The sequence below is a fragment of the Pezoporus wallicus genome, unplaced genomic scaffold (assembly GCF_028554395.1).
Source record: "Pezoporus wallicus isolate ANWC-B61680 ecotype Strahan unplaced genomic scaffold, APGP_CSIRO_Pwel_v1 contig_5767, whole genome shotgun sequence".
In the NCBI taxonomy this organism is placed as follows: Eukaryota; Metazoa; Chordata; class Aves; order Psittaciformes; family Psittacidae; genus Pezoporus; species Pezoporus wallicus.
This window is the reverse complement of record NW_026640599.1, coordinates 2263884-2290855: the sequence shown is the minus strand read 5'-3', so window position 1 is coordinate 2290855 and position 26972 is coordinate 2263884.

Below are 26972 nucleotides of genomic sequence, written 5' to 3'. Positions count from 1 at the left end.
AACTAGATGATCTTAAGGTCCTTTCAAAACCTATCTATTCTATGATTCTTTGCTTCTATAGGGCTGCTGGGGAGGGAATCTTCATTAGGGGCTGTAGTGATTAGACAAGGGGTAATGGGTTCAAACTCAAACAGGGGAAGATTAGACGGGATATAAGGAGGAAGTTCTTTACTGTGAGGGTGGTGAGGCACTGGAATGGGTGCTTCAGAGAAGCCCTGTGGAGAGGGACTTGGGGGTGTTGGTTGATAAAAAAATGAACATGAGCCGGCTCGCAGCCCAGAAAGCCAACCGTAACCTGGGCTGCATCAAAAGGAGCGTGACCAGCAGGTCAAAGGGGGTGATCCTGCCCCTCTCCTCTGCTCTCATGAGACCTCACTTGGAGTATTGTGTGCAGTTCTGGTGCCCTCAGCATAAAAAGGACATGGAACTGTTGGAACCAGTGGAGAGGAGGGCCACGAGGATGAGCAGGGGACTGGAGCACCTCCTGTATGAAGACAGGCTGAGAAAGTTGGGGCTGTTCAGCCTGGAGAAGAGAAGGCTGCTTGGAGACCTCATAGCAGCCTTCCAGTATCTGAAGGGGGCCTATAGAGATGCTGGGGAAGGACTCTTTGTTGGGGACTATAGTGGTAGGACAAGGGGTAACGGGTTAAAAGTTAAACAGGGGAAGTTTAGGTTGGATATAAGGAGGAAGCTCTTTTCTCTAAGGGTGGTGAGGCACTGGAATGGGTCGCCCAGGGAAGTTGTGAATGCTCCATCCCTGGCGGTGTTCAAGGCCAGGTTGGACAGAGCCTTGGGTGACATGGTTTAGTGTGAAGTGTCCCTGCCCATGGCAGGGGGTTTGGAACTAGATGATCTTAAGGTCCTTTCCAACCCTAACTATTCTATGATTCTATATGCATAACATAGCATAACTTTCTGTTGTATTCTGTTCTGTTCCATTCCAGTCTCTTCTGTTCTATTCCATTCCATTTTATTCTGTTCCAGTCCCTGCTCTCACAATGTGTTGTACAAGGAGGAGATCCTTATTTGTCTGAAATGCCAAGGGAATTTCAGCACCAGAAGCACTTTCAAAGACACAAATCAGAACGGTTACAGGTGGAAAGAGTATTTTATTTCTTTCTAAATGAAGTTATTTGATTTAGTTCAGCTTAGTTAATTTTAGTCTGTTTTAGTTTAAACCTTCTGTTTAGCTCCCTTGCAGCCTGACAAAGGAAAGCCAGGGCAGGAGCGGTGCCGTGGTAGTGGGAGAGCAGTGCAAGAAGAACCCAGCCAGAAAGGGCCAGGGAAGACCTGACAAGGGGTGGTGCTCAATGCTCCAGAGGACAGCAGCAAGTCCCAGGGCCACGCTGGGGAGTCCAGAAGGCTGCCTCCCCCCGGATGCGGGGCATGAGGGCCGCCTGCGTGGAGCACGAGCCACTGCCTTTGGGACACCATGATCCAAAGGAGCCCCATGAAGGGGCTGTGCTCGGCTGCGGAGGAAGGCAAAAAACCCCAGGAACGCTTGCTAGTGCAGCTTGGGGTGAAAAAAGCCCTTTCCTCCCCCAGCTGCAGGACACGAGGGGCCACCTTCGTGGAGCATGAGCACCAGGCGATAACGCAGCCACAATGGACCAGAGGAGCCCTGACAAGTGGTCATGCTCAGTGCTCAGAGGAAGGCAAAAAACCCCCGGGGACCGGTGCTAATCTGCCCCGGGGGAAAATTCCTTCCTGACCCCAGTGCTGGCGATCGGCTACTCCCTGAGCATGTGAGCAAGACCTGCTCCCGGTCCACACGCTGGTTACGCCTCTAAGGGGACACTGGCACTGCCTTTTCTGCTTCCACCTGGAGCCGTCTCAGGGGCTTCCAACATCAGCAAAGTGCCATTGGCCTGATGAATCCTCGCAGCAAGAATCCTTCCCGTGCTCGGCAATGGGAGCTCCAGAGCAATGGGAGAGGGCACTGAGCCACCTGTGCACCCTTTTTCTTCTGGCCACTGCCGCTCTCTCGCCAGGAGATGAGGACGGCGAGCTCCCCGACAGCTGAGGCAGGAGCCCTCGATGACGCTTTGAGCGTGGCCCCTCCAGGAGCTGGAACTGCAGCACAGAACCTCCCGCAGCTTCGTGCAGCTCCACGTGTTCCCTCCTTCAGCACCCCGACAGGCAATTCCCCAGTGCGCAGCCGATGAGGACGGCGGGTCCCCGGCAGCTGCAGCAGGATTTCCGTCCATCCGATGATGCTTTGAGCGTGGCCCCTCCAGGAGCTGGAACTGCAGCACAGAACCTCCCGCAGCTTCGTGCAGCTTCAAGTGTTGCCCCCACCAACCCCCTCCCCGGAATTCCCCCGGTGCCCCAAGGACTTCCTCTCGGATGCCCTCAGGCTGCCAGCCCTGCCCTGGTGGCAGTGCCGGGCACTCTGGCAGTGGAACACGCGCCGCCGCCGCCTTATACTGCCCCAGAGCATTGTGATGCTGCGTTGCCGGGGGCTGGCGCTATGACACAGGGGTGACAGGGCGCCTACAGCCCTGCCCACCGCAGCCCTGCTGCTGCTGCTGCTGCCCCTTCACCCAGCATCCCTTGGAGAAAAGCCTTTGGGCTGCTGGCCCTGAGGCAGTGCCTGTGCCCAGGAAGCCCAGGGGGATGTCCCTGCCCGTGGTGGCCACACCCTGGGCACCGCTGCGGGGTGTCCCTGTAAATAAATCTGTGTGTTCGGGCTGTATCCATAAAGGCTTTTATAGCCCGTACAGTCATTTGACGGTGGCGATCCCGAAGGTGAAAGGAAAAGGGTTTGGGTTCCCTCTGCATGAACTTTGCAGAAACATGGAGAGCGTACAGCATTTCCTCACCGTTCCTTATCAATACACCAATTGGCATTTGCGACTGCACTGCTCATGGTGAGGTCTTCTTCTTGGAAAGGAGAATTCAAGAAATCTCTCCTGCGTTTGTTACACAGCGCAACGTTTGTAGCAGAGGGTGGGTAGGTGTTTGCTTGTGTTTGTTAACATTCATGTGTCTAGTCTGGGGATTTACCTCTTGCATTACTACTTGAGTGCAACACTTCACTGACTGCTGCCTAATTCCACGTTCTCGAAAGCTCAACAAAGCCTTTTGATCCCAATTTGGTTTAAACTGTCTGGATCAAGCAGGTTTTCCCTGCAACACTCATGAAACACAAGTAAGTGACTCAGTTCTGTAGAATCGTTTTAAAGCCCTCAGTGAAGTATCGTGCAACAAGAACATGGAGCTAGGAGAGGACCTGGTTCGAGACCACCTTAAGAACCTGAATGTGCAGAAGCCCATGGGACCTGATGAAAATGAGACCTGACAAAATCCATCCACATAATTCTATGATTCTATTCTATGATTCTAAGTTCCATTAGAAGTGAGTATTTAACATGAAATTGAGAAAATTTTTTGTTTTTTATGAAATATCTGTGAATTCCTAAATCACTCCTTAAAGGTCATTTTTTAAAAACATTTAACTTCCATTAAATGTGTAATTCTTTGTTTCTAGGGGAACTTCCAAAGTTAGAATAATGCAAACAAATGTGGTGTGATTTTTTGTTGCATGTTTTTTTTTGCTGCATTTTTTTAATTAGTCTATATACAATTTTCTGATAAAACACAAATTTCAGGATATTTAATACATTCACAAAAGTTTGGGGGATTTTTTTTTCTAAAATTGGTTATTTAGTAAACATTATTTTATTAAATACTTAGATCCAGATGGTACCTTCAGATTACAACAGAATTTATGGGAAATGAAATGAAGAATCAGCAGAAGGATTTTTTCCATTAAGGAGGAAACATTATAGGGAATTGTACATAAAAGTATATTTTTCAGCTACTTCATAATATTTCTCGTAGTATTTTCAAGCTTTAAGTGCTTAATTTCAATTACTAACTTTTCCATGCCTCACACCATTAGAGAGTGCGTCACAAATAAGTCTCTGAAGGAAAGAATTACATCATGTAGCCCATGCTGGCTTTCAGCTGCAAAAAAGTAAACTGTATCTAAAAGACAGGTTTCTTTTCTTTAAATACTGCTTCTGCCAAATGGTCATTCTCAGCACAAAAGGGCAATATGGGAAGAAACAGATTTTCTTGACCATTGAAAAAGAAAAAATATAGTTCTTGAGAGCTGGGATAAAACAAGATTAAATGACTCCAACTGCTGTGATATCACTAGGAAGAAAAAAAAGTTATACTTGAAAACCAAATTCAAATATCTTAAATTAAGGTTTTAAAATAATTTTATTTATTGATTTAGATATTCACTGGTGCTTGAATGATATTTTATTTATATAATTTTAATAGAAAAATCCTGTGCAAAAGAAATGACAGCTTGGGAGGATTCCAACACAGCAAGATATACAAGTGCACTATTATAAGATCAAGTTGTAATTGATTATATTATCACTGTGCTCAGCTTAACAGGACAAGAGTGAATATAACAGTCTCTTAGAATATGGGATGTAATTTTTCTGCTTATTATAGCTGCTTGAAAGAACAATCTTAGTGTGCTACTGTGAAATTGAACATGGACAGTTGCTCTTACCATCACTTCTGAAAGTAATTTGTTGGGGTCTTTAGCTTGATGTACCATAGTAATAAGTACAAAAATTAGAATATTTCTTTCTTGTCCCTATATCATCAGAGTCAAAATATATACCAGTAGGTTATAGACAGAAAAAATAAATAGAATAATGAGATTTTGACTTTACTTCTTGGGACACAGAAAACAAAAAAAAGCTTGCTAATTATATCTGTGAGGGAAGTCCTGCTCTTGCCAAAACTGAAGATATTAGGAGAGCAAATAAAAAAAATCAAACTGTATATATGGTATGACTGCTGTTATATGACATATAATGAAAGTGGGAAAGCTTTGTCGTATAACGAAAGCACAGGCTAATCAAACGATGATGTGGTCAGTGTTACCAGAAGGTATGTGTCAATTGGTCTCTATTGGAAGGAAATAATTTTTTTTTGTTTGCTATTTGTGAATAACTATTCCTCCTCTATATGACAGTATTAATCTACTCTGTGGATGAATGGAGTTAATTCATATGCAGGTTATTTTCAGTACATAGGTAGTATGACATAACACGCGTGTGCTGTATGCAACATACTTAAATAGAGAGTAGAATATTGACCTCTTATGTCCCAAATAATTTTTGAAAAATTACCCTGAATAAAGTTTGTTGAAAAATTACCTTGAATAAAGGTTGAAAAGACAAATTCCTACTTCTATTCAGCTCCTATGAATTACAGAACAGCACTGATGAAGTGCTCTGTGAAAAACTGTAATCAGTCATTAAGGTAAAATGAAGAGCATGGTGCACTTTATGGGATCAAAATTGCCATTGTTTCAAAAAGAATGTTATATCCATCCACATAAGTTGAGAACACAAGGTTTATCTGGAACTTTGCTGTGGTTACGTGGGGTTTTCTTCTCTGTTAAGCATATTAATTGACAAGAACTTCTGCAAATGTCACAACTGGTCTTTTGTCCTTGTGAAAGTTTTAGAAAGAATGTAAGAAAAGCAGGCTGAGACAGTTCAGTCAGAATGATGCAAGAGCTTAACCTGAAAAAAATAGACGGATAAAAAAATCACAACAAAACCTTTAAGATCTTTATATATTTATCACTGTTGTCCTCTTTAAAATTAATAGGACAAGGTCAGCACAATTTTGTCCTTTATGGTAGGTAGGATACAGTTTGAATCTTTATTTTACACCCTTGAGGGTGAAATCAGGACAGAATTTGAATTATTTCCCCCCCCCCCATGAATATAGTGACTTGTGGCAAAAATAATTTCATTCAGGTTAAAATGAAGGATAATATAAAAGTTATCCATCATGCAGGAAGGCAGCTGTTGCTACAGACAGCATAATGTAATGAGACAGAAAAGTTCAGGGTTTTGTGAAGGTTGATAAATGACTGAATATCCTTTACTTCTATATTTTCTACACAATCATTTCACATACAAAAGTGAAACAACCATATACTGCAGCACTTAACATGTCAAGTAACTTGGCATAACATCTGACAGAACATTTCAAGAATTACTTTTTTGTGTGTGTGTGTTGGTGTGTGTAGCTTGAGTTACACTATCAATGCTTTAAAAAAACACATAACAAGCATAAAACTAGTACATATATGGTAGATTCTGTAATACATGTTTGAAGATTGTCCTAAGTTTTTCTGAATTGTTTTGCAAGAATACATACCTGATGTCATTTATTATGTTTATTATGAAACATAAACATGTAATGCTTATATATTTCACAATTAATATGTATATGGAAAATATAAATTAAAATGCTATGTATCTTGCTACTTTAAAGGACTTCAGTAATGGTGTTAGGCATGTGGCTAATCCACACCTGCCTCTTGTTCTGAAAAGCAAAAAATAAAAATAGGTTTCAAAATGTCATTAGACATGGGTCAAATTAGAAAAAAATAAATATATGGAATTTGGTCTTCACACTTTTGAAAATACAGTGAAGCATAGATGTTCATAAAAGAAACAATAAGAAGAAACACTAAAATTTACCTTTGCCATGAGATGAGTGACTTGATATCTAAAGATATTTACCTCATATTTTGATCTGCAAGTGTCATTTCAGATTTATGACAAAAAAGGACAAACTTACTTAGAATTATCAAAATAATACTGAATAATTAAACCCACCATTTTGTACTTCTGAAAAAATAACCTGTTTCTTTTTCTGAGTTTGTCAAAGCATTATGATTGATAAGCAGATGAAAATTAATCAGATGATAGTAGAATTTCCATGTTGTTTGGTCTTTCACTTCTCAGGGCTTTTTTTTATTTCATAGAAGTTAAAATCACTTTCCCGTTTGTATAATGTCAAGATCTCAGGCAGTACACTAGAACCAAATCTTTTATGCACTAAGTAGAATAATTCAAGGTCAGACATGCTGTCTCTGCACTTCATTGCCTAGACCATCCAATTCTATTGTAACAGAGACAACAGAAATTAAACAGATGTGACAAGAAAGAGAAAGGAGAAATGCCTTAGACACAACAATAAGGGAGTCAATGTAGCATATAAAAAATATCTACTAGCTTGATTACTGTCAGGAACTATTATAAAAAAAATAGAGATAGTCCCAGATTCTAAACCAGTGCAAGTTGTCATAGCTACATCAAACCTTCTGGAACATATTAAAATATGTTTCAAGGTGTTTTATCCATATGTCTGGCACATTAATAATCTGAAATTCACAAAGTACCCCATATTGAGAAACCTGTGTCCAGTTTACATTATTAGCGCAAGATTTCAAGAACTCTGAACACTAGGCAAAGGATGTTTTTGTTGTTTTTTTTTTGCAGCTTCCAGCTAAATTGAATCTCTTGCATAATTAACTTTTATCTTTGATTCTTTCAGAATCTTAATTCAGCAGAGAATGTTATAGTGATATTTTTAGCTAGGAAACTTATTTATGGACAGTTGAAGGCTGTCTTTTGTCAATAACAATGTATTAAATCTGCCAATGATAAAAAAAAAGAAAAGCCTGAGGCAGAAAGAAACCTGGTTGCCTGTAGTTAGCATTTCTTTGTTGTAGTATCTATGTAGGTTATTCTGTAGTTGCACCTTTGCTTTGAGCATGTAATTTATGTACTATATGGAATAAGACAACACTTCTGAAAAGGTGTTAAATGGTGTTAAAATGCACTCAAGAACCTTCTCTTTGATTTACTGTTATTAAGTCAATAATAAACCCAAAGTACTTATTTTCTCACATTTGATGTGATTAGAATAAAATTTGATAAAAATATTTTAAAATACTTGTTTGGGATTTCTTACACCAATTGTACTTTGGAGCACTACATGCAAAATTCTGTTAATCACAATTTGCTTAATAAGATTTTTTATAAATAAACATAGGCTTTTTTATAAAATAACATAGGCTTAGTTCTACTGAAAATTTTCCTCATGCAAGTAACTGAAAAACAAAATTATAAAGTGAAAATGTATAAATAATTTCTTGATAATGAAATCAAGTTAAACACGTTACACCTTTAGTAAATTTGAATATAAAGAGATTAGAATATGGGTTTGGAGTGAGAGAAGAATGATAGCAAGAAAAAGAGGAGGATTGTATTGAGAAACCACAGTCATCTCTGCCTAATATGATATATCATTGGATATTTGGGAGATAAAACCAAAACAAAACCTACAGAACGCAACCCAGCAATGAAGTACTTCCTCTGAAATACAGCACCTTGGACAGCACTGTGACATTCTGAGCCCATGGCCTTCTCAGCAATTGTTGGCTAATTAATACAAGCAGCTAATCACATGTTAAAAATAAAAATCAAAATCATTTCCTGGAATTCGGAAGTGTGAAAGTTAGGGTTTACTGATATTTAATGGGAAACCTTTACATTTTCACCTTTGTAAATTTATCCAAGATATGAATTCAAAGAGGATTTTTTCTTCTGCTGCTCTGGTTTTGAAATGAAGTGATGAAGTAATGTAGTTGAAAATTTTACTTTAAAATCAGAAACACTGAGTTCTCATTAGCTCTCTCCAAATGCAGAAATCATTGACTCTGCTTAATATTGCCTAGAATTTTAAATGGAGTTATGACAGGTGCATATTTATCTTAGAAGTTGCTTTTAACCCATGGTAGTTCAAAGGTAAAATTTTCAAAATTATTCCTTCGTGGATTAATCAGTCTGTTATTGAAACCAGTATTAAATTTTCCATGACCTAAATGGAAAGAAAACTAGAGCATTATATAATAATATTTCAGTTGATTAACTCTCAGCACAGGCTTAACTGCCAAGAGAATAAGACACTGTATTTATCTTTGATCACTTCTAGGAAAGAAAGAAAACTCAAAGAATGTTGTGTGTTAAAAGGATATAGTCAACACTCTTTGAAATCGGTGTGGATTTTAACTGAATAAAGGCTAGGAACATGGGCCTGAAAGCAGAGGAACTAGCAGTTTAAGATGGAGGAATAAAAAACAGAGATGAAAAGTATGGGAGGTTTCTGACTTCTCTTTAATATTTTGTATTATACTCTTCACATTCTCACTGATAGTCCAGGTGCCACTGTTGTCTGTAAAGAAGCTATAGTTTACAATACAACTTGTAATCCATTGTAGCTTTGTTTTGCAAAAGATCACGTTTTACAATTCTTTCCAATGATTTGGTAAGGAGCTACTGTTCATAATATCCTTATTTAAATGTCCAGCTTCATTTTCCATATGCATATTCATACATTTTATATACTAGCTTTTGTTCAAATGTTCCCTATCTCTTAAGTTGTTTGGAGTTTTATTAACTACTCTCATCCTTCTTCCATTAAGAGATTACAGATGTTACTCAGATCCTTCTTGGCGTTTGTTTTTGTAGGCTGAAGAAACAACATGTTTTCAATTCCCTGTTCTAAATTTGAGGCTTCATCCCCCTTATCATCCAAGTAATCTTTCATTTCATTTTCTCACATTATATCTATTAGTTTTCTTTAATGTGATTTGAATTGTATGTGGGCTATTTCTGAGATCTTGTCAGTAGCATGTATGCTTCCCTTTTATTACAGGAAGTCCTTCTCTTCACAGAATTATCTTTTTCAGGCTTGTATTACTGCATTAATACATAGTCCCTTTGTGGTCTCCTACTAACACTACTTAAATTTTTCAATCAGTTACTCTCAACAAGAAACAAAATTAAGTGTGTGACTTGTCATAATGTTTTATTGATTTTCAATTTTTATATTTCAGTCTCATCATAGAGCCATATCATAGAATGGTTTGGGTTGGAAGGGACCTTTAAAGACCATCTATTTCTAATCCCTCTGCCATGGTCAGGAACACCACTCACTAGACCAGGTTGCTCAAAGCATCATCTAATCTGGCTGTGAACTCTTCCAGGGATGGGGCAGCCACAGCTTCTCTGGGCAACATATGCCACTGCCTCACCATCTCATAGGGAAGAATATATTCCTAATATCTAACCTAAATCTCCCATCTCAGCTTAAAGTCATTACCCCTTGCTCTATCAGTACATGCATTTGTAAAAAGTCCCTCTCCAGCTTTCTTGTAGGCCTCATTTTGGTATTGAAAGGCTGCTCTAAATGCCTTCCTAAAGTCTTCTCTTTTCCAGAACAAACATGCCTCATAAGAGAGGTTAAGCAGCCCTCTGATAATAAAAAGAATTTATTTTTTTGCTCCTGAATAGCTCTTTTTTTTTCTATAGAAGTCATCCTTTCTGAGTTTCTGCTATCAGAACAGTATAGTCCCATTTTGGGGTGGGTTTTTTTTTGTTTGTTTGTTTGATTGGGATTTTTTTAGAATTAGTACATGCAAGGCAGTGCCCAGTAAAAGTCTTGGGTTTTTATTTTTAATGGCTTCCAAGAAATGGTATCATCACTCCAATGATCCTGTTTTGATTTATACATCTAAGTAAATGTAATGAATATGAGCTCCTCTCATGTGTGAAATGCATGCAATTCTTTATGGAATCAGTCTGTATGTTTGGCAGTACATAAGCTTCTTGGTGACAATCTTGATCAATAGCTGAAGTGAATATATTTGTATTAATTTACTGTAACTTTAACTTGGGGGTTTCCTCAGGGTTTTCCACATTTTATTTTGAGCCATGCAATTTATTTACTGAGTTACATATTTTAGGGTAGTAGCCCATAAGGGTACAAGTCTTTCTGACTATGAAGAAATTAACATTGTTCTGCTGAGCAGAATTTCAGTTCAGCTGTACTCACTAGTTCTTGAAGTTCTTGAAAATATACTCAAATGACATTGTCATTTTAGCATTCTTACCTAACAGTATTGCACAGTGAACAGTTTGCTAGAAAACCTCTGTTTTCTCTTTGCAGTTGTTTTTAGTCTCTGTTCCAGCTTTGCCTTTATTTCAGATACATTCTCTTCTACATCCTACTCTAACCCAGTGAGGCATAATAAACATAAATTCTTAGCACTTTTGAGGGTGAATATTATTGTCAGGATACTGTTATACATATTCCTTATAACTGGAGGCCTTTGTTCCAATTCTCAATATACACAAGAGTTCTCCTTTGGATCTAATTTGGACTTGGGTTGGGAGTATTTTCATCACAGCCCAGTGAGTATATTTGTAATGAAGGCACACACTATGGTGGGTGGGAAATGACATAATGCAGACAAATCTGTTCTCTTCAAAATAGCTGTAATATCTACAAATCAACTTCAAAGTCACTGTGTTTTAGATTTTCTTGCTGTTGCTGTTAAGGGACTTTTATTTTCTGAAGCTTGCTGAATCTAATAAGTGCTGTCAGAAAAGGTTTCTACAAATGGTTTTCATTACAAAAGTTAGAATGAAAAATATATAAATACAGAGAATAGCAATAATAATGTAAAAAAGATTATGCCCTCTGCTAGACAAAATATTGATTTCTAGTCTTCTGTTGCAATGAATAAAAACAGTCTTTGCCCTATATGACTGTGAAAAAGGTGTAAATCCTATATGAAATATATAAATCTCTATGCAAAGCAAAATATACTCCTCCCTCTTGTGTATACTGCTGTATCATACCACAAGATAATTCAGGCTGGGAGGGACCTCAGGATGTATCTAGTTCAACCCCCCAGGGGCAGCTCTGGACTTCTCACAGCTTCATCCAGGTGGGGCCTGAATCTCACCAATGAAAGAAGTGACACAGCCTTTTAGAGCACCCTGTTCCATTGCCTCACTGCCCTTATGGGGAAAGGTTTCACGTTATACTCAGCCTGAACCTCTGCACCCATTGTCTCTCACCCTCCTGTCCTCACCACTGTGATGACTGATGGGGAAGGGAAAGCTTCCTCAACAATCCAGTGAGGAAGTGGTAGATAAGGCCCTGCCATGGGTAGGGACAGCTTGCAATAAACCATGTCACCCAGGACTCCATCCAACCTGGCTTACTTTCATTTTACCTTTCTATTTTTATTTTACCTTTCTGTTGCACGTTACTTTAAATGCAATGCAATTCTTGTCTCAAAGATAATTTGAAATGTTCCACCACTATAGTAAAAAACCTTTCCAAGGAGTCTGGTACTGTATTTAGAGATACTACAAAAGTGTCTTTCTTTCAGCTTTCTAGAATAGCCCATTAAATAGAGAATTAAAACCTTTCAAGACATTTTGAAGGCAAACTAACCTCTTTATTATTATCCTATCTCATTATCTATCTCAGATACAAAGGAAAACAGTTACTAGCAAGTCTGGATTTAGTGTTTGAGTCTTTATCATTCAAGGAAACTATGGAAATGACCTTTTCAACATTTTTGTTGAGGTATTCCCTTGAACAGATGAAATGATAGAGCACTAGCACTCAACCCTAAAATCAAATGAAATCCATTGAGTGTAAGAGCTGAAATAGGACCAGAGAACCAGAGAATATTACTCAATAGACTGTTTTAATCTCAAGCTTCTAGATGATGACTAGAGATGGCAGGTGAATTGATGTGAAAAAAACACAAAATCATCTAAACTTTCATCCAAAGCTTAAACCAAAATATTATTAAAACTCAGAAACACCCTTTTGTGTAATCACTAAAAAAAAGCCCTTTTAACTGACTCATTTTGTGTAAATGCATGAAGCAAAGCTTTTAGTTTTTACAGTAGCAATGCAGATTTATTCGCCTTTTAGTGTAACAGTTCTGGTTTCAGTCTTCAGGAGTTACAATCTACATTACTGACATCATTGAAAAGGGATTTATTCTGACATATGCAAATATTTGTGAATAATTACACTGAAATGAGTAGAAGTATTTTTCTTCCAAATTCTTAAAAATATTCTTTTTCTAGGAATAAACCATCATCTTCACAATTATTTTTGTGGTGATATAATAGTACGTACTATAAAAAAGGCTTTTGGGCAAAAAAATGGAATGGTATGGAGTTCAGTGTAAAGTCAAAATCAATGAGTGTATCAGGTGCAGGTGTCAGTGTGTTGGCTGCAGGGCAGGGCTGCAAGCATAGCCTCATGAAGAGAGACCAGCGACTGCCCCATGCTGGACCTAGTTTATTCCAGCTGTTTCCAAAAAGGCCCCGCTGTAGGACACAGATGAGCCCTGTCACCACACCAGGCCTCCCTGCACATCTGGAGCTGGGTAGATGTGTCTGGAGTGAAGGAGTGAGGTTAAGCCTGGAGGAAAAGTGACGTTTTAACATTTGTCTTTGTTTCTCACTAGCCAAATTTGTTTTAGTTGACAATAAATTAAATTGATTTCCCCCAAGTCAAATCTGCTTTGTTTTTGGTGGTACCCAGTAATCAATGTCCCTGTCTTCTTCTCAACCCATGAGCTTTCTCATTCTCTTTTTTTTTTGCATTTTCCTTCCTCTATCCTACTGAGGAGGGAGAATGAGTGAACACCTGTGGAGGCATTTAGTAGTTAGCCAATGTTGCTGCAATAAGAAGGAGTGCTACACAATGGGAAACTTGTAAACAACCTTGATGAGAATTCGCAACAAGCAACGAGACTGGTTTTCAGATAGATCAGCAAATGTTTGTTTATTCATTTAAGCAACATGATCAGTATGCTTATTCCCAGACTCTACTGATTTTCTAGCATACATTCTTCTTTTGGGGGTAGCTGAAAGATATATATGGTCAGAGTTTAAGATTTTTTCCTCCAACTTCTGCACTGTCTGCTTGGTCAACTGTCTAGCTGATTTTTCCTCTTCAGACTGTCCACTGCCAAGCCCTATATGCTCCAGAGAATGTTTGCTTAGAACATTCTATTTCACTAAACTGTAGAAATATTTGACAGAGTTTTGCTGTGGTTTAACAATGGAAAGATTTGTTGCATTTAACCAGATGAAGTTTTCATGGAAATTATCTTCCTTGAAGTACATGAGAAATAGAAGCAGATGTATACCAATATGAAAGACACAGTGTTGTAATGTGAATTTAGCAGAACTTTAAAAAATCTTCTAAAATGTAATGACTCAGCACAAGTGACTCTCAAGACCCCCAGCAAATGAAAGTTTGTTTTCACTGTTCAGGAAAGTAAAATATAATGGAATGTCTACATTTTTTGGAGGGAAAGAGGTGAGTTTTGTTGTTATGTTGAAGCTAGCTTTAGCATAACATTTGGGTTGTTACAAATTAATCTTTATCTGTGACACTCTTTCGTATTGTTAATAGTTAGCTAAACCAAAATTGAGTATTATGGCATGGTTAATTCATCTGTTCAGATGATAGACATAAATTTGTGCAGAGATGTTTAAATTCTACATCCGTATCAGTTTTTTCCTCTGCTGTTATCTTACATTTTAAAAAATAAGTGTTTCAACATATAAAACACGAGTTAAAAGAATGAAATTATTATAGACAATAACCATAAAACAGGAGTAAAGTTTTCATAACTGTATTTTGATACTTAGTCATCTTTTGCTTCACTTGCTTATCTAGATAGCTTACTTAATTTTTTCTTTCAAGTTAGTGTTTGATTCAAAAGGTAGAGAAAGTGCAAGAACAACAAAACATCCTTTGTCTAAAATGCAGTTTTAGACAAAGTTATTGTAAGTTCTAATATCATTGATTTTGCTCTCAAGTTGTAACCTCTATAACATGCAATTATATGCTGTTTTCTCAGTTCAGTTAATAAACATATTTCTCCCATGAGTTAGAAACGAGAGCATGAGAATAAAATATTTTATAATTTTTTTTCAGTCACTTTTTTTTTTCCTCTAAATGATAGTACTGCAAATGAACTTTTTAATTTTCCTGAGTCGTAAGTATAGAAACCTTGTATTAGCAGTGTCAACATTAAACAAAAATAAAAACATCATAAATGATATATGTGCATTGAATCACTCGTGAATGTAAGTTTTACAACTTACATTTTTAGAAGACGAGATTACATTAGTGTGATAGCTTTTGTACGGCATAAGTTCTTACAAAAAAAAACCAAATGAAAAATCATCATGCAGCATATAAAGCTGCAAGTGCACCAGCTCAGGTTATCAAACCTGAAGCTATGTACCACAATAAATTAAAATGTAAGTGGAAACATTGAACTCACAACATAAGCTCCTTGTATTTAATTTAAAAGACATTGCAATTAATGGCATTTTTCACTTCAGAGAAATGGAAGTTGAAAGAGATAAACAAACCTCAAACAATGTCATTTGCTTATTATATCTTATTACTTTGTTTAATTCCCCAGAATAGCTTTTTTGCTCTGGCAACTAGTTATGTTGAAGCAATTATGAAGTGTTAGAACATAATCCATATAATTCCAGGAATGAGGTGGCTCAGTTTATTTTCCCTGGAATGCACTTGCACTTTTGAGCACTTGCACAAGATTAGGCCATAAAGAGAAGTCTGATGAAGTATAGAAGGTTTTGATTGCATCTATACATAGGCAAACCTAAACAATTTTTTTCATAATTGATAGCAACTCACATTATTGTAACTGCTGTCAATCAACTACTTTTCAGCAACTCACATTATTGTAACTGCTGTCAATCAACTACTTTTCCAACAAAATTATAACTTTTAATAATACATATTGCATTAGAGTGCTGAATTCAACCATGAGGAAGGACCCTACAACTTTTAAACAATAAAATTTAAATAATTACAGTTTTACGGGAAAAACTTTCTAAAGACTTTCTGTTGCTCTCTAATTTTGGCCCAGTGCTAAGCTGGATCTATCTGATATAATCTCAGCTTCACTGCTGTAATTATGGAAACAAAATCTTTCAGCAAAAGTGAATAGGATAATTGACACTGAATATGCTAGACCACGTAGGAGAATGATTCTGCAGCCTGGCGGGCTCTGAGCTGGGAGACTTGAGTTCAAATTCTACCTGTTATGGCATTTGTAATTCAAAATGAAATAGCTTCAATATGAAAAAAATGGAAGGAAGGCACTGAAAATGCACAGTAGAGAGCATTATAGCCAAAAGAACACATTGTTACATGAGATATCAAGAACACATTGTTACATGACATATCAGGATTCAAAACCCTGCTCCAGAACAAAAGGAGGTGGAACTGAATCTGAGTAGCCTTCTTTGCAAGTGTCTTGAATCCATTAGGATGTGGGCATATGAGGAGAGATCTAAGTGTTAAAAATTAAAGGGTCTGAAGAAGGGTCTCATCTCATTTCTCTCAAGCTCAGCATTTGGGTATCTAATTTTTCTTTCCAATATAAAAATGAATATATTCCCAAATGAGAAAAAAAAAAAAAGAAAAACCGTACCAACCAACCCCCTCCAAAAACCCTCAAACTCCCAAACAAATAAGCAAACAAACAAAAAGCGTCAGGACACCAGGTAGCTCTTTCATGCAAATTCATCTAGAGATGTCAAAATCTTCCTCCAGCCATTTCAGTCTTGACAATTGCAGCATCACTTCACAAATGCACCAAAGAAGCAGGAGCTGTTTCTAGAGCTCAGACTGTAAGGGAATGAAATTCTGCATCAGTATTAACTTGAACAGTCAGAGGAAGGTACTTTATTATTCTCTAATATATACTCAAATGAGAGACAAGAAAGGAAGGAAAGAAAATGCATACATATGCATTTCACTATTGCTAGTCACAGAATGCACCAGCCCAACACCGGCTTTCTGAAAAATTTGTTTCACATACTTGCTATACATTACCAGACTATAACAGGAACTAAACACTTACAAGCCTTTCAGTAGAAATGTGAAAAAGGCTTTGACAAAGCAGCACAATACTTGCTTGAAGCCAGGAGTTGAAAAAAGGTCACTCAATTAATGAAATAAGATCAGATGTGTGAATTGCAGGTTTTGCAGCTCCACAGAATCATAGAATCATAGAATAGTTAACATTGGAAAGGACCTTAAGATCATCAAGTTCCAACCTCCCTGCCATAGGCAGGGACACCTCACATTAAAGATTTACTCACTGCATCAACAGGGCAGTGAACTGTGACTAACAACAGATAACTTGTAAAATATTTTAGATAATTTATGTTTTCAAGCAGAAATGCCAAATAGAAAACATTAAACACATTTTCTTTCATCAACTGGAAATATACCTAATATAAAATAAACTTTGTTTTAGAGAAACTATTTTTCTCATGAATACTGTCAACACTGCCTTCAGAAAAAAAAAAAAAAGAAAGGATTTTTACAAAGTAAAAGAAAAAGATATTCTTGGATATAAAATATGATACTCTTTAGATCTGCGACTTCATGTATTTCTTGCCATTAAGCCATACTAATAGAATTAAGACCATGTAGAACTGGCACCAGCATGTAATTGCCTAAATAATTAGATACTGGTTACCTACTAGCATTTTGTATTCTTCCAAGACTGTAGGCAGCTTGATAAAGTCTAGAAAATTATATAAGTCTCTAAATGCCTGACCAGCTTTGAAATTATGGTCTAGATACAATCTTGAGATCTTTTTAAACAGGTCTAAGTGGTCCTACGAGTTGCTGAAATACAATCATATTGTATATGAAGTATAGTTTAGTTTTAATAGAAATAAAAACCAACTTGCAATCTTTTCTGCACATCATACTGAACTAGGAACAGATTTAGCCCTCTTCACACTGGAGAGTGTACTTTTCCCAAGTCTGCAAACAAGCATATGGAGCTATGCTTCGAGGCACCAGAACTTGTTACTGAATTACAAATGCTCTGCCATAAGCTGCAAGAAAACTAGAAAACCTGGCCCAGAATATTTATTAATGGCTCGTTAAGTGTCTCCTCTGAAATGGTTCTCTAGTTTATGGACATTATTCCACAAAAGCTCAGCTTTGTTAGCTCTCTTTCACTTCACTGGGATTGAGAACAAAGCCAGCAGTCCTTTGAAACAGCAGGCTGAAATGACGCAAGGGAAGAAGCTGCCCAGTGCAGAAGGAGAACTTGGTTGAAGGCTCAAGAAGGCAGGGAGGAATCCAGTTGCCCAGAGAAGTTTTGTGTGACCCCTCCTTGAAAATGTTCAAGGCCAAGTCAGATGGGGCTTTGATTTGAAAAGTGAAGACTGAACCTATCAGATTTAGTCTATCATTGTACCAGAAGCCTTATGGATAGACAAAAAGTGTGTTCAGAGAACATGTTTTCACTGTAATATTGAAGGGGATACAAACTTGGCTTCTTCAGGACTTGTCCTGGTTCAGCTCTACTTAATAAATTTATTAATATCTGGCTGATACAGAATGTTATTATTAGTTCTGGAGATCATATCAAGGTTTGGAGGACTGCCAGGAATATGTACACAGAGTTTGACATGATCTTGGCAAATTGGTGTGAAAATGATATAATTCAGTATGGAGAGTATTTTGCTCTACACTCAGGCATGTATTACCAGTTACATTGAAAAAAAAATAAAAATCAGGTCTAAAAATTGAGCTATGCGAATGTCACTCTTTTAGAAAAAGACCTACAGGTTATAGTCAACCACAAGAACAATATGAGTCGCCAACATCACGTTGCTCTGAAAAGTGTAGATATTATACAGACAAATGACATTTTTGTTCTGACAAGACCTCTGCTGAGTATTTCTCTGTTTTGGCAGCCCTTCAAGAGCATTTGGAAACTACTGTGGAGACTCCAGAGAGGTCTAGAAAACCTGACCAAGAAAGACTGAATGAAACCAGAATGTTTAAATTAAAGATGAAGAGAGCAATGTGTGATGTGACAGTAGTGCTCAGGCACAAGACATGCTGAACAACTGAGCAGTTGCTGTCTGAATCAGTGTGGATAGGGCAAAAAGCAATGGGCTAAATTAGAGCAAATATAGCCAAATCTGCCTATTAGAAAAACACCTAACAACTAGTGAAATGTTGGAATAGATTGCTTGGGGCACATTGTGGATCCTCATTGCTGAAAGGTTTTCAAGAAAGGCTTAGGCAGTCTTATGCCCTGCCTGACAGGGCAAAGTGAGATAGTTAAAAATTTGGGTTTAGCTTGTTAAGTCTCAGGAAGGTGAAAATCAGCCAGTCTTTCACTAAGGGTAGTGCCTTCTGGAGAGGAGGTGAAGGGCCTTCTAGGGGACAGGAGCCTTCAAAATAACAATAAAAACAAAAGTGCCTGAGAAAAAAGATGCATCTGTTTTGTAATTGACAAACATTCTCATCCCTAGCTCTTACTACCGTGGGAAACCAGTTACCTCTAATGTGAATATACTAACAGCTTTAATTTTTCGCTTCTTTTAACTTCAACTTACCTAAATATTTTATGAAGGTTAAAATATTGTATTATCTAAGATTAGAGGAGTACTTAGTGGAAAGGAAACGGTAGAAAAATCCTCTTCCGTTTCCTCCTCCGTCTCTCATTTAATCACGGGTGTAGAAAAACATCTAAAAAAGCAGACTCAGGTTGGCTCAACTAACAAACCTCAGTGCTCAAAATAAAACACTGAACTGGCAAAGGAGCTGATTTTTTTATGGTTTTGCATAGCCATAGGGAACATCCAAAATGTAATGAATAATATTCCGGCCTGTACTAGAGGGATGTTAACCGTTCCCAGGGAAAAGCTATATTGCCTTGGGACAGGACAAAAAAAGTTGCATGTGGTACTGCCTGTTATTACAAATAATCCTCTTGCTTAAACAGTTTTATACAATTGCATTAAAACTCATGAAGAGGTACATCTTCAATAAATGCAGGACACGGCAGTTGCCATGGATACATTTTTTGTAGAAGATCACCATTGACTGAAGATTATTGTTTGATTAAATTGACTGCCTGATGGTGAGGCTTCCAACAGATAAACTCAGCCAAGAATTTAATCAACAAACCTTAGCATATTTGCATCTATTCCACGTTCTACCTACTTAGAAAAGGAACAGATGCAACTCAGTAGGAGTCGGAAGGAAAAGAATCAATAGGGAAATAGTCTATTAAGAAGAAGCTTCTGAATTTATAATCCAACCTTGACCTAAATATGCTTAGGTTCTCTGTATGATAATTCTCTTTAACTGATGGTCTCTTAAACCTGTATTCAATTTATTAATGTCCCTTTGTTGGCATTGTCTAAATGGAATGCTGACATAAATTATTTTTTTAAGCCCTTCTGACATATGCTAGTGCAGATGTTACTCTAAACAGCTACCTCTGTCTGTGTTTTATCTTAGTGTTTAGCCTAGTGCTGCTTTATAAGGATTAGTGATCAAAAATAAATAAATAAATAGCTCTGTTTCAATCCGTCTAGGGCATAAAATTATGACTGCCAGACACCTTTGTGAGGGAGTCACCAAACCCCAGGATCCTCAGACATGTATATGGAACAGCATTATCCTTGATTTTGTCATTCAAGGGTGTTTTTATGTACTTGGGTTGGAAATGGCTCAGTCCGTGTTCACAAAAACAACTGTGTAAGACATAGCTGATTCATAAACAGGCTGTGTCAGAATGTCTCTGGCAGCCTCCACAATGTTCTGCCACTGCCTGCTTTCCTGGAAGCTGCATCACAAATACATGGTGTAGCAAAAGACGACTCCTCTCTGTACCAGCATGGACAGGATCCATCCTTGGCCTCCCTCTTCCCCTGCACTCCCTTTTCCTACAGCCCAAACTGTTTTATTTGGCAGCTTATGCCTGAGTAGTTGTAAGTTATAGTTATGTGACTGAATAAAGGTTCGTAGTTACAGATGGTTCTCCCACTCAGTTCCTTCCAGTAAAATGAGGGTTACCAAAAACCGTGCATGTTGGAACTGAGAAAACATGTTTTTACTGGTGTGCATAGTTAAGTAACACAGTAAGTTTGGAAGAAAAGTCAGGTGAAGTTTTCAGGAAAAAATAAAACTACCCTTAAAAGTTGTTTAAAAAAATGTCTCTGAAAAGTAATTGGCAATTGTCAACAATAATCAAAAGAAGAAAAAAAATCACTTATGTATGGCTTTCTTCTTTTAAAGAATTTTTAGCATTCTTATTGCATAAAACCAGGAGTAATTCAGGAAGACAGGCTTTACAGATAACTGCAAGGAAACAAAAGCTATTTCTTACCTAACATAAATACAGAATATGAAAAAAAACATCTTTAAGTATGAGTCATTCTTTCACCTGTGGAAAAGAAGGCTCTGCACAGTGTATTTCCTGACATGTGTATGCACAGGAATTTATATAGGAAAAGCCATATACAAATACTCACATGTAAATATACCACACTATAAATATGCATGTGTGCATGTACCTATATGTATATATGTATGTGTATATATATGAATATATAAGCAAATATATTTTAATGTATATAGTATTTGTGTTTATACTTGTGTTTTACAGTTTCATTTTGAGACTTGGAAGTCTAATGGCTTTATTTGGAATAAAGAAACATGTTGTTTCAGCTTTCATAAACCAAAGCATAAAGCATGTATTTTATATCAGATGTTTTTGACCTTGACTAACACATTAAGGCCTTGCTGAATACCTTACATTTCTCATACATTTTTTTTTTCTGGGGCTGTGATTTACACCCTCACCAGCTGATCACTATGTCACAACTTGACCTTTCCCATGGCAGGATAGGAAATATTTAAACCCTTGCAGTCTGGCAACTGTTTACAGAGAGTCTAGGCTGTTAATTCATTGGATTGGAAGTTAATTTAGGGGGGTGCCTTCCATAAGGAAGTTCAGCTTCCTTAAGCCAGGTTCAGCTGCTATAATGACATTTTATTCACACAGGATTTGGAGATGTTAGAAGTAAGATCCCACAATAGTTAATAGAGAGACACCCAGGCATCTTCATAGGTGAGGTTAACTGCAGTCAAGAAGAACCATCCTTAGAAGGTGCCTCTCTCCTTGTCTGGCTTCTAGCAGGAAAAACTGATAATGGATGTGTAGACAAGAAACCAAAGCTTTTTAGATCTCTGAAGCTGTATGAGATGAATACTTCCCTCAGTTTCCTATACTGCCCTATATCACCAGTGCTAGGGTTTTCAGGCAAGAAGAAATGTAGAGTTCTCATACTTGCATGAAAGTGAACTACTGTATATGAGGATGCTTGTCTGCATTCCTCCCACAGAGAGGAAATCTAATCTACAGTGTGCAAATTTTTTGTTCCTGAGATGCAGATACGTAGTCGGTAGATTTATTTAATTGCAGCACTATTTTGTAATTTTTGCTTTACATCCATCATAAAAACTTTGCTACAAGGAAAATTGCTTCCTGTAAATGTCATTTTATAATATTTTATGCATATATGCAGACTTTTGCTCCCTTAAAGCATATTGCCCAGTTTAGCTTAATTTAGATTAATTTTTGAACTTTCATGTTACATTACCTATAAAATAGTTCCTGGCTGTAGTTGGAAACAATTACTTAAGTAAAATAACTCCTTGTATTTCATCATCCTGTTTAATAAAATCAGAAATAGAGGTTATGTTTTGCATGTTTTAGATGACCACTATATTTCCTGTTAAGTGAATCCATCAAGTATGAAAAGATTTGGAAATGCTTGTTTTCTTAAATTCCTGAAAGACTTTATTCCATTTGCTTCTATGAATTTGGTGTAATAGATGTAAAGGATTTTACTGTTGGAGGGGAATATAGAAAATGGGTTATGTTTTTGGTTGGTTACGTATGACATAAAAGTTGTGGCAGTCTGTTATCCATAATGCATAATGCAAAAGTAAAGTAAAAGTAAATAATATATTAAAACATTTTATTTAACCAAATAGCTGACAATCCTATTATTAATATCATCAGCAAGAAATAGACAAGTCCAGCACTATGATCACGACATGCATCATGATTTGGCATGGAAAGCTGATATTTTCCAAAATGAATTCGGTATGTATATTATTCCAGTGTTTAAAAAAAATTTACCATAGGAAAGTATTCCTCCTTTCAGAATAAAATACTCCAAGTGTGTTATTTAGAGAAGTGTTTCAGGGAGCTGGAAGTAAAGGTTTGGGATTTATTTTATTTATGCTTCTCAAGACAGAAGAGACAGCAGGTTTAGATAAATCTCATTTTAATTTGCTTTCACTTTCTTTTAACCTCTCCCACTCACAGATTATTCTCATAACTTGAGATTTTTTTAAAGGATGAATCAGTTTACAGTCTTCCTTTCTTTTTTTTTCTTTTTTCTTTTTTTCTTCAGAAATAACAAATATAAGACCTGAAATACCTGCCTGCACTTTGTACATCACATAAGACTTGGACCAAAAAAAAAGGAAAGATGGTAACTGAACACAGCCTCAGTCTATTATTCTGTACTTAGACTAATCATCCTTTCTCTTTAAAATTCAACCCAGGAGAAAATAATTTGAGGCACTCAGGGGTGTATTAACTTGCTGACTCAAGATTTTAATATTATTGGGTTGCACTTATAAGCTACCTGACCTATTGATGTGCTGAAGTACATGCTCAGATTAAAATGAACGTCTGCATCTAATCAATAGTTAAAATTTTCTGCTGCATCAGGTTTGATGATGAGTTTTCAGAATGTAGTATATCCTTCTGACAGATTAAATAAATATATTCATGGATCTTGTGGCTTTGACAAACTAATCACTGGAAGGTGAGATATACATTTTCTATACCCAGAAGATCTTTGCTACATTGATTACCTACCTCTAGACACTGCAATAAGAGGGCTTCACATTTAATGCCTGACTACTTCTGTCATAAGTACCAAAAATATTGTAATTAAATGGTTCAGTGTTTAATGCTTAAACTTGTAATAAATAATCCTGATCACTGATGCCAAAAAGGAAATAGTTTGGGGATCTTGGTTATTTTTAATAGTACTTTTTTTTTTTTTTACTTAACTAGTATTAAACTCGATGTGTTGTTTACACAAGTATGTAAGAATAAAAAGACCTGGGCCATCAATTTCAATGTCTAGTCAATGTCAAGATTTCTGGTGGTGGTACATTAGACTTTTCAACTTACGGAGCCTGTTGCTGCCTCAGTAAAGGTGTGGAGGAATATGTGTGGTTGAGAAAAGACAGCAAACATAGATGATAAGGCAAAGTGTGCAGGTAATACATAGGTTATATCACCTGCTCTCTTTATCTATCTATCTATCTACCTATCTATCTATCTACTCAGAGCACAAAGATTATTTCACAAATCCAAACAAATTTAAAATCCTTAGTAAATAGTAAAGTCCTAATGATAGTTTACAGTAGTAAATTGATGAATGTCAGTTGGTTTCCTGTGGTAATTAAAATATTCTTTGATATTGCCCTTGTCTGCTGGTGATATATGTCATAGACCTAGGGCTCTGAAGTTGTAACAGGAGTTTAGGCATACTAAGGTTTTCACTGTTCGCCGAGTCCAAAAGAAGTACTGAGAGAGCTACTGAGCCTAAAGCAATGCAATTGCGTTTTCAAAATGGTAAGTTTAATGGGACTTGGAGGGCTTATTGGAAGAATTCTACTCTTTGCCATCTACAGATGAGGATTTGTGATAGAGACAAAAGAATTTCATTTCCGCCATTGCCTACTTTGAACAGGAGTCAGATACAGAGGCATCCAAGACAGTTGTGCTCGCACTGCTATTAGTACTAGCATCAGTGCTAAACTACTCAGTTCATAGGGTTAAACTCCTGACTTTTCTCCACACGTAAGTTTTAATCTTTTTATACTGAACACCACTGCTAACATTTCCAAACCAAGTATAGAGGGTCACTTATATGACAGTTACTGTGCACTGATAGCAACTTCTCAGAAAGACTTTCAACTCTAAGTAGATTTCTTTTCTGCTTCTACAGACATTTCCGGATTAATATAATCTTGAAGAAAACTGAAAGTATGCATCAACCAAACCCTGCAAAAAGACAGATTGAGTTTACGACAGTTTAGTTTTCCTTGCATATGTGATTTTGCCAATACTGATAAAGAAGTAATTCCTTGTATTCCAAATTGCTTTACCAGGATTCCAAAGGGAGACTAGAGCCTGGACAGGCTCAGACTCTCCACTAGCTTAGATATACCTGTATTATTTTTGATGCTACCGTGCTGGGGGATTGAATGCTGTAGAGAATGCATAAACTGTGTAGTCCAGGAAGATGGATCACTACATTTCTTTTATGAAGCAGCACAGTGAAATGAAGAATTAAGGTCTTTTGTAGAGCCTTGACTGCTTGTTGCAGACAGTCATCAAAGAAGATCCATTTAGAATGTGCCAAATGTGCATGTCATGTGCAGTGCATGAACACCGATACTGTTTTATATCATCTCCTGGAAGATAGATAGAAAAGGTGTGAGTATCCTAAGAAATGCTTCGGTGTTACTCTTGAAAAGGTACTGTTTATTTGCCAATTTAACAGCTAAAATAGATGGTTCTTGGAAAGAAACTGTATACTCTTGTTCAGGAAATACCTCTGAATCTCTAAGGTGGATGATGCAGGTGCAATATTAGAACAGATCAGACAGTGAGTAACACCATCTGCTGCATCATAAACTGAGTGAAAGGCATAGAACTGCCTATCATGTGTCTGCTTGGTAAGTGTAACTCACTGACGCTATCTTTCTTAGCTTCCAAGAGCTCAGGACAATGAGTATGTTACAGCCTTTGTGATCTAAGGAACATAAAATTATGGAATAATTCTGGGTTTATCACATGCATTTCTGCATGTTGATAGGGCACTGAAAGATGTGACTATACTTTTGACAAACTATTAAGCATTTCAGCTGAAGTTGGGATTTAAGCACAGGGTTGATACAGAGTTTCATTGATACCATGGAAGCTGCTCATTTAGGGAAGAGACTGACAGTGAGAACAGGTCATTTTGTGGATGATCTAGGTAACTATTTTGTCCTGGAAATGCAAAATAGTGTAACCCTGACTTTATCTTCAAATTTTTCAAATTTGCATGAAGTTTGCTGAACCATAATGGGAACAGAACTTTCCTAACAATATTTTAAGGTTGTTCTTCCTTTACTGCAGACATTTTTAAGCATATATAATTTTGTTTTAATTACTGTTTGTAAAAACCCACAAATGAGCCATCTTGTGTGTGTACAGAACAATGAGCAATTCCTAACCAGCAAGCATATGTTCCAATATATTATCTCTGTAGCCTGTTGAGATGCACAAGTCTAGTCACAAAGCAGCCCTTCCATGAAAATCTAAATCTGGAGGCCAGATAGATTAGGTAGCCATCTGACACAAGGAATTCACTATTCCCAGTCTGTCTGGTACAACACAAGAAATACAACAGGTCGGGTTCTGGGTTCTGGATTGAGTCTTCAGCTGTGGATTCAGTGCTTTGTTAGTTCAGGATTGACTCCACATAGTCATCTCAGCTTGCATCAAACCTCCACCTGAGGAAATCAAAACAGAAACTGATCATAAAGAATAAGCCCAGAGTGGCATAAATCCCTTCACAGCATAGAATGGTTATTGTTGTAACAAATATTCCACCTATTTCTGTTCACCATAAAAGGAACAGGCAACACCTATATAATTGGGCTGACTTACTACATAATATTTCCTCTGTTTCTTTAACTTTTCGTAGGTGGAGACATGGAGGTTGTTTGCACTGGCTTTATTAAAACAGTCAGGAAATGAGGTCCTAACTGTATCTTTCCAAATAGCATTTTTTTGAGAACTGCTGAAAGATGCCTGTCACATTACTGTGTGTGAGTACATCCAGAAGTAGGGCATTTCATTCTGATATGTTGATATTGAAAAGCTAAAAGAAGTGTGTATAACTTGATTCCAAAAAGCAAGTTATACTTTGACCTACTGTCCTGGGTTCAGCAGTAGCAGGGATTTTTTTCTGGTGAAGTGTTGTGTTTTTTGACTCTCAGCCTGAGAACAACGCTGATGACACCAATGTTTTCAGTTTTTGTTCAGTAATGTTTACTCTGACCAGGTACTTTCTGAGTCTCATTCTCTGCCAGGGAGGAACAGAAGCTAGGAGGAAGCAGAGACAGGACACCTGACCCAAACTAGCCAAAGAGGTATTCCATACCACAGCATGTCATGGCCACTATATAAACTGGGGCTGTTACCTGGAAGGGTTAGGTAACTGCTTGGGTCAGGCTGGGTATCAGTCAGCGGATGGTGAGCGGTTATATTCTCTTCCCTT